The sequence below is a fragment of the Coregonus clupeaformis genome, unplaced genomic scaffold, assembly GCF_020615455.1.
Source record: "Coregonus clupeaformis isolate EN_2021a unplaced genomic scaffold, ASM2061545v1 scaf2155, whole genome shotgun sequence".
NCBI lineage: Eukaryota > Metazoa > Chordata > Actinopteri > Salmoniformes > Salmonidae > Coregonus > Coregonus clupeaformis.
This window is the reverse complement of record NW_025535609.1, coordinates 79,144-86,932: the sequence shown is the minus strand read 5'-3', so window position 1 is coordinate 86,932 and position 7,789 is coordinate 79,144. Positions and strand designations below refer to the sequence as shown.

Sequence of the window (7,789 nt, the reverse complement as noted above, 5' to 3'; positions counted from 1 at the left end):
GTCCCCGAGGGGGTCCGTCCCATTCCGCCCTCCGGCACCTCCGAGCCGAGCCCTATGGAGCTCGGGGTGCTGGCGCTAGAGAAAAGGAGGAGAAGGAGCCCGGGGGGCCTGTCTCCTGCACCAGGTGCGGTCGTGGAGGGCACACTGCGGCCAGGTGCTGGGAGGGTTCTCCGGGGGGAAGACAACAGGCCACGCACTGGGGGGCCTCCCAGGTGAGTAGACGTCCCACTTACCCAGAGCTTTCTGTTTGCGCACTTTTGTATACCTGTGTGTTTTCCAACAGGTTGCACCTCATTCCCAGCATAAGGCGCTAGTAGATTCAGGCGCAGCTGGGAATTTGTTGATCGGAAGTTTTGTTTAGATTTAGGGATCCCTCTCCTACCTATTGACAAACATTTTCCCGTTCATGCCTTAGATAGCCGCCCGTTGGGGTCGGGGTTGATTAGGGAGATCACAGCACCACTTAGGATGTGTGCGCAGGGGGGTCATGAAGAGACTATACAGCTGTATCTGATCGACTCTCCTCGCGTACCCAGTGGTGCTGGGGGAATTCCTGTTAAGCACCCATAACCCTGCTATTTCGTGGCAACAGAGGGCTCTCGATGGGTGGTCTGCTCAGTGCGAGGGGCGATGTCTGGGTGTTTCCGTGGGGGGCGACTTGGTGGAAAGTCCAAACCAAGTGCCCGCACTGCACATTCCGCCTGAATATGGGGATTTAGCTCTCGTGTTTAGTAAAATAGGGCTACGCAGTTGCCTCCTCATAGACAGGGGGATTGTGCGATAGATCTCCAGGCAGGAGCAGCGCTCCCACGGAGCCACGTGTATCCTTTGTCTCAAGAGGAGAGAAAAGCTAGGAGACTTACATAGCCAAATCTTTGAGACAGGGGATACATTACGGCCCTCCACTTCTCCCCGCCTCCTCGAGCTTCTTTTTTGTGAAGAAGAAGATGGAGGGTTGCGCCGGATGCATTGATTACCGTGGTCTCAATCAGATTACTGTGAAATACAGTTATCCACTCCCTCTGATTGCGACCATGACAGAGTCATTGCATGGAGCGCGGTTTTTGCACAAAATTGGATCTCAGGAGCGCGTATAACTTGGTGCGCATTAGGAGGGAAGCAACGAATGGAAGACAGCGTTTAGTACCACGTCAGGTCATTTCGAATATCTCGTCATGCCATATGGGTTGATGAATGCTCCATCAGTCTTCCAATCCTTCGTAGATGACATTTTCCAGGATATGCAGGGACAAGGGGTGGTCGTGTACATTGATGACATTCTGGTGTACTCGTCTACCCGAGCCGAGCATATAACCCTGGCGTCGTGTATTGAGGAGGCTGTTGGAGCACGACCTATATGTCAAGGCAGAGAAATGTCTGTTTTTCCAGGAGTCGGTCTTCTTTTTGGGTTATCGGTTGTCCGCGTCAGGGGTGAGAATGGAGGTGGATCGTGTGTCCGCTGTGCGTAATTGGCAAACTCCAACCACTGTAAAAGAGGTGCAGCAGTTCTTGGGCTTTGCATTACTACCGGAGGTTTATCCGGGGGTTTTGTACAGGTGGCAGCTTCCATCACGTCCCTTCTGAAAGGGGGTCCGGTGCGCCTGCAGTGGTCAGCTGATGCGGACAGGGCCTTTAGGAGACTGAAGGACCATGTTTACGTCGGCTCGGTGCTGGCGCATCCGGATCCCGCGATTACCCTTTCAGGTTGAGGTAGACGCGTCTGAGGCTGTTATAGGGGCCGTTCTTCTCAACGGTCCGGCACGCCATAAACTCCGCCCCTGTGCTTTTTACTCAAAAAAGCTCAGCCCGGCGGAGCGTAACTATGACGTTGGGGACAGGGAGCTGTTAGCTGTAGTTCAAGCCCTTAAGGTGTGGAGGCATTGGCTTGAGGGGCTCAACACTCTTTCCTCATTTTGACTGACCATCGGAACCTGGGTACATCCGGGCAGCGAGGAGACTGAACCCTCGCCAGGCTCGATGGATTATGTTTCTCACCAGGTTCGTATTTAAAATCACGTACATCCCTGGGTCCCAGAATGGTAAGGCAGATGCGCTGTCCCAGCGGTATGACACGGAGGAGAGGTCCGTTGAGCCTACTCCCATCGCTACCGGAGTCTTGCCTTGTGGCACCGGGTGGTGTGGGAGGTCGATGCCGAAATCGAGCGGCGGTTGCGTACCGACCCCAGCCCTCCACAGTGTCCTGAGGGTCGGGTACGTTCCGCTCGAGATTCGGGATCGACTCATTTACTGGGCTCACACATCACCCCTCCTCTGGACATCCGGGTATTGGCCGGACAGTGCATTGCCTTAGCACTAAATACTGGTGGCCCACTTTGGCTAGGGATGTGAGGGTTTATGTCTCCTCCTGCTCGGTGTGCGCCCAGTGTAAGGCGCCCGACATCTGCCCAGGGTAAGTTACAACCCCTGCCCGTTACACAACGACCATGGTCCCACCTCTCGGTGGATTTTGTGACAGACCTTCCCCTCTCTCAGGGGGAATACCACCATCCTGGTCGTTGTGGACCGGTTCTCTAAGGCCTGTCGTCTTCTCCCCTATGTCGGGTCTTCCTACTGCCCTACAGACCGCTGAGGCCCTATTTACCCACGTCTTCCGGCATTACGGGTACCCGAGGATATAGTGTCTGATCGAAGCCCCCAGTTTACCTCCCGTGTTTGGAGAGCGTTCATGGAGCGTTTGGGGGTCTCGGTTAGCCCTACCTCAGGGTACCACCCGGAGAGTAACGGCAGTAGAACGTGTCAACCAGGATGTGGGTAGGTTTCTGAGGTCGTATTGCCAGGGGCCGGCCGGAGGAGTGGGCACGGTACATTCCCTGGGCCGAGATGGCCCAGAACTCTCTCCGCCACTCCTCTACCAACCTAACCCCCTTCCAATGTGTGTTAGGTTACCAGCCGGGTTCTGGCACCTTGGCAGCAGAGCCAGATCGAGGCCCCTGCGGTGGATGATTGGATGAGGCGCTCGGAAGAGACGTGGAACGCTGCCCACGTCCACCTGCAGCGGGCCGTCCCGTCACAAGGCGAGCGCCGATCTCCACCGCAGTGAGGGCGGTGTACGCACCCGGAGATCAAGTCTGGCTCTCTACCAGAAACCTACCCCTCCGCCTGCCCTGCCGGGAAGCTGGGTCGGCGGTTTGTGGGGCCTTTTAAAGTCCTGAGAAGATTGAACGAGGTGTGTTATAGGTTACATCTACCTGTGAGTATAAGAATATTAACCCCTCGTTTATGTGTCTCTTCTCAGGCCGGTGGTACTGGTCCACTCCAGGACAATGAGATAGGGAGACTCCTCCGCCCCACTGGACATCGAGGGCTCCGGCGTACACCGTCTCGGTCCATCTTGGACTCAAGACGCCGGATGGGGGTCTCCAGTATCTCGTGGAGTGGGAGGTACGGCCCGGAGGAGCGGTGCTGGGTGCCGCGGAGGGACATCCTAGACCCATCTCTCCTGTCGGAGTTCCACCGGGACCATCCCGCGCGCCCTGCTCCGCGTCCTCCTGGTCGTCCCCAAAGGCCGGGGGTCGGCGCACGACTGGAGCCGCGCGTCAAGGAGGGGTACTGTCACGGTTTCGGCCGAGGCTGCTCCTCCTCCTGGTTCGGGCAGGCTTCGGCGGTCGTCGTCCCCCCGGAGTACTAGCTGCCACCGATCTATGTTTCATGTTCGTTTGGTTTTGTCTTGATGTTGTACACCTGTGTCTTGTTTAGTCCTCGTTAGTGTCCTATTTAGTTCTCGTTGTGTGTGTTTGTCTTGTGTGTATTGCTCTTCTGTTTTGTGTTGGAGCTACGTACTTCCCTCCAGTGTTTTGGAGGTTTTTCGCACATGTTAGTGCGCTCATTTGTTTGACGCCTGTGTGCGCATTATTTCGCCTTCGGGCTTATTGTGCTTATTTTCTACGTGAATATTGCACTAAAGTCTTTTGGACTGAGCTTCTGCGTCCCTGCGCTTGATTCATGCACCACACCCACCTTCAGCACCCTTGACAAAGACAGAGAACAGGAAATTGTCAGTTCACTAAATATATCTCTGACTGCTCCTTTCATGAACAAACTGTGGTTTAGTTGGTAAATAGACAAGTCCTGTATCTCTTTGCTATTTATTTCTTTGCAGTCTGCCGACCCTGAGCAGGACATTATATACAGCACAGTGAGATACACCAGAGAAACAGCACAGCAGGTACAAACTGAATAAACCTGGTTTTGGTCTGTGGAGATCTTGGACTAGTACCAATCACTCCATCTCTGCATGGAGCTAAGGTTCTTTCTCTCTCCTCTATCTCTGCAGTGTGAGCTTGGGTTCTCTCTCTCTCTCTCTCTCTCTCTCTCTCTCTCTCTCTCTCTCTCTCTCTCTCTCTCTCTCTCTCTCTCTCTCTCTCTCTCTCTCTCTCTCTCTTCCTCTATTTCTGCAGTGTGAGCTGGGGTTCTCTCTCTCTCTCTATCTCTCAATCCCTGCAGTGTTGAGCTGAGTATCTGAAGTTCCTATACTCTGTCTTCCTATGTATGTAACCATGCTGCTCTGTTGATTAGCCACAGCTAGTATAATGTTATCAGAAACAACAGTAGGTGATTGTTTCCTTAGTGTTAATATAGTCATGGTTATGTCACCATTATACCTATAGTCCTAATATATCACCTTTATGTCACATATCACAATTACAACTGTCTTTCACAGAGAACTGTGTTTTAAACTGTACTCTCCATTATAACAGAACTGTCCCTGTTCACCTCTCTACCTGTTCCTCCTCTGTAGGCAGCAGAACCAGATGATAATGTGGTCTACAGCTCACTAGCTCTACAGGTGACCACACAGGTCAGTGTTGGTGTCTCCTCTGTCTGTTGTACCAGATGATGCTGATTTCTCAACAAAGATACAGACAACACCACATTGCTATGTGTTGTAAACGTCACTCTTTAATCACACAAATCTTTCTTAGTCTTTTTAGTTTTGCTGCATGAAAAACTGTATAATCACGTTGTGACCAGCTAACCACATTGTTTTCAGTGTGTATCCATAACATTACAGTGTGGAGTGTGCCTGGGTTTAGGGTGAAGTTGCCCCTAGATGCTGATCTTCGGTCAGATTTTTTTTTAAATCCCACTAAAGGTTAAGGTTAGGATTGGGGGAGGGGAAGCTGATTCTAGATCTCTATCTATTGGAAATGTCACCACAGTGATTGTGACTGAATGTTACACGTTCTCTCCAGCAGAGGGCAGCAGCAGCACAGCAGTGACTGACTGAGTGACCTTGGTGGAGTCCTTATCCTGGAAGGACAGCCCACTCCCCTCTCCTGTGTCACAACATCTATCTGCCTCCAATATGCTTCTGTCATACCTCTTAACCCACGCCAGAAAGACCCCTCTATCCTTTTGTGTCCATAAACTACTGAAGACAGTCTGCTGTGTTTGTTTTCATTGTTACCACATATATGTTATTAGTTATTTTCCATCCACCTTTTACCCTTGTCACTTGTTTTTTACATCATCATCTTATTTCTAACACCTATTTAATTGTCCTATGCCTGTAACTAATCATGATCAAAAGTATAGATAGTATAGTATAGTAGCTACTATGTATAATACATACTATACTGCGATAATAAAATGTACTATACTGTCTATATTGCACAATGGACATTTGTCACACCTGATGTGTATTTTTAATGGATTATCAGATAAAATTTAGTTAATCATGAACATATAGTTAACATTCTTTGTGGCTAACTGAATTTGGCCGTTTGTTTTTGTCTCTCTCTTCAAACACAGTGAAGGGAGCAGCACCAGGGTTGAATAGAGTTTGGGCTAGACCTTTGTCTCCTTGGTATCTTCTTGATTGATTACAGCATGAGGGGGTGAGGTTTGTGTAATTTAGGGCCTTGTCATGTTTAAACTAAACATGAGTGTGTGTGCAAGACAGGGGAGCGGGTGATTGGTTGGAGTAATAGTTCAGCCGTCCTCAGGGACAAAGGAAGTGGGCGGAGGAATAAAAGAGCGGGAAAACTGAAGAGGACTATATAAGATGGAGGGAGACCTTAAGGATGTGTGCCCCTCTGCAGACTGGTATCGGCTTTGTTGAAAACTTTAATAAAGTAATTTCTTGATGCAACAAAAACTCTGTAAGACCTTATTTGTAATAAAGTATAGTGGTTATTTTCCACAACACACCCTGATCTGTTTCACCTGTCTTGTGCTTGTCTCCATCCCCCTCCAGGTGTAGCCCATTTTCCCCAGTATCCCCAGTGCATTTCTACCTGTGTTTTCTGTTTGTCTGTTGCCAGTTTGTCTTGTTACGTCAAGCCTACCATCGTGTTTTTCCCGTACTTCTATTCTCTCTAGTCCCTGTTTTCTAGTTCTCCCGGTTCTGACCTATTCTACCTGTCCTGACTCCGAGCATGCCTGCTGTCCTGGACCTATCTGACTCTGACCTGGTTTACAAACCTCTGCCTGACCTGACCCTGATCCTGCCTGCCATTCTCTACCTTATTGACTCTGCCCTGGATTACTGACCTCTGCCTGCCCTTGACCTGTCGTTTGCCTGCCCACTGTTTTGTAATAATCATCTATGATTTGAACTGTTTGCATATGGGTCTTATCCTGATTCCTGATAGTACAAACTGGCTGACCCAGCAGACTCGGACAAGCTCTGCGACGCCGTCTCCTCCCACTGAGCCACCATTGCAAGACACGAGGAGTTACTTCACAACCTTATGGAAGGATTCCAGACCTTGGCTGAAAGCCACGGCTGTGCTTGCCATACATTGCCGGAGAAAGTCAGCAGATTGTCTATTAGGCAGCAGCCACTACTTTAATCCCCCAGACTCTCAGCAACCCCGCCACCAGCGGCATTTCTTCCCAGCCTACCAGGGTGTCCCGAGAACCATGCTTACCTCCGGAGCGCTATGCTGGAGATTCTGGAACCTGCCAGGCTTTTCTCTCCCAGTACTCCCTCATCTTCTGTTCCGGTTGCCCTCGCACGTCCTCAATTTCCACCTTGCCTCCAAGGAATCCCGGAAATCCCCAAAGTCTACACTTCCGAGTGAATCCGATGTCACCCGAGTTCTCTCAGAAATCACAGAGGGTTGCCGACTCGCCTATGCAACTTGGCAGAGCTAGATTGTCTCCTGCCGAATGGTTACACAGACTGAACACATAGGGCTGTCATTATATTTCTACCTGTCCTGTAAAAAGACCCGGCTCATCAGGAGGTATGAGTACACTGGGGACTCCCTGGCTGCAGGGTGTATCCGTCATTCTGCCTCCTTCGCCGGCACAGGGTTCTTCTTTGTGGAGAAGAAGGACAAAACCTTGCGCCTGCGTATCGACTACCGGGGCCTGAATGACATCACGGTTAAAAAACGTTACCCACTTCACCTCATCGCCTCGGCTTTTGAGTCTCTCCAGGGGGCTACCATCTTCTCCAAGTTGGACCTCCTGAACGCCTACCATCTGGTAAGGATACGGGAAGGGGACGAGTGGAAGACATCCTTTAACACGGCTAGCAGGCACTACGAATACATTGTTATGCCATTCGGACTGACCAACGCTCCTGCAGTGTTCCAGGCCCTGGTTAACAATGTTCTCTGTGACATGTTGAACCAGTTCGTGTTCGTCTACCTCAATGACATTCTCGTTTTTTCCCGCTTAGCTCAAGAACATGTCCTCCATGTTTTTCAGCACTCACCTCTCCCAAGGTCCCGTTCACGTGGTCTCCAGCTGCAGACCAGGCGTTCTTGGACCTCAAGCACCGATTCACAACCGCCCCCATCCTAATCCATCCGGATCA

The 7,789-nt window shown here is 50.8% G+C and overlaps 1 long non-coding RNA gene across 2 annotated transcripts; it reads left to right on the top strand.

The window, feature by feature from the left end:
- The first annotated feature begins 4,733 nt into the window (after nt 1-4,733).
- LOC123488319 lies at nt 4,734-5,404 on the top strand. Of its 2 annotated transcripts, none has more exons than XR_006660019.1 (2): nt 4,734-4,819; nt 5,214-5,404. It is a non-coding gene; the product is annotated as an uncharacterized LOC123488319 (long non-coding RNA). The 2 variants fall into 2 exon arrangements; XR_006660018.1 differs by having other exon boundaries at nt 4,758-4,819; nt 5,217-5,404.
- Nucleotides 5,405-7,789: the final 2,385 nt, after the last annotated feature.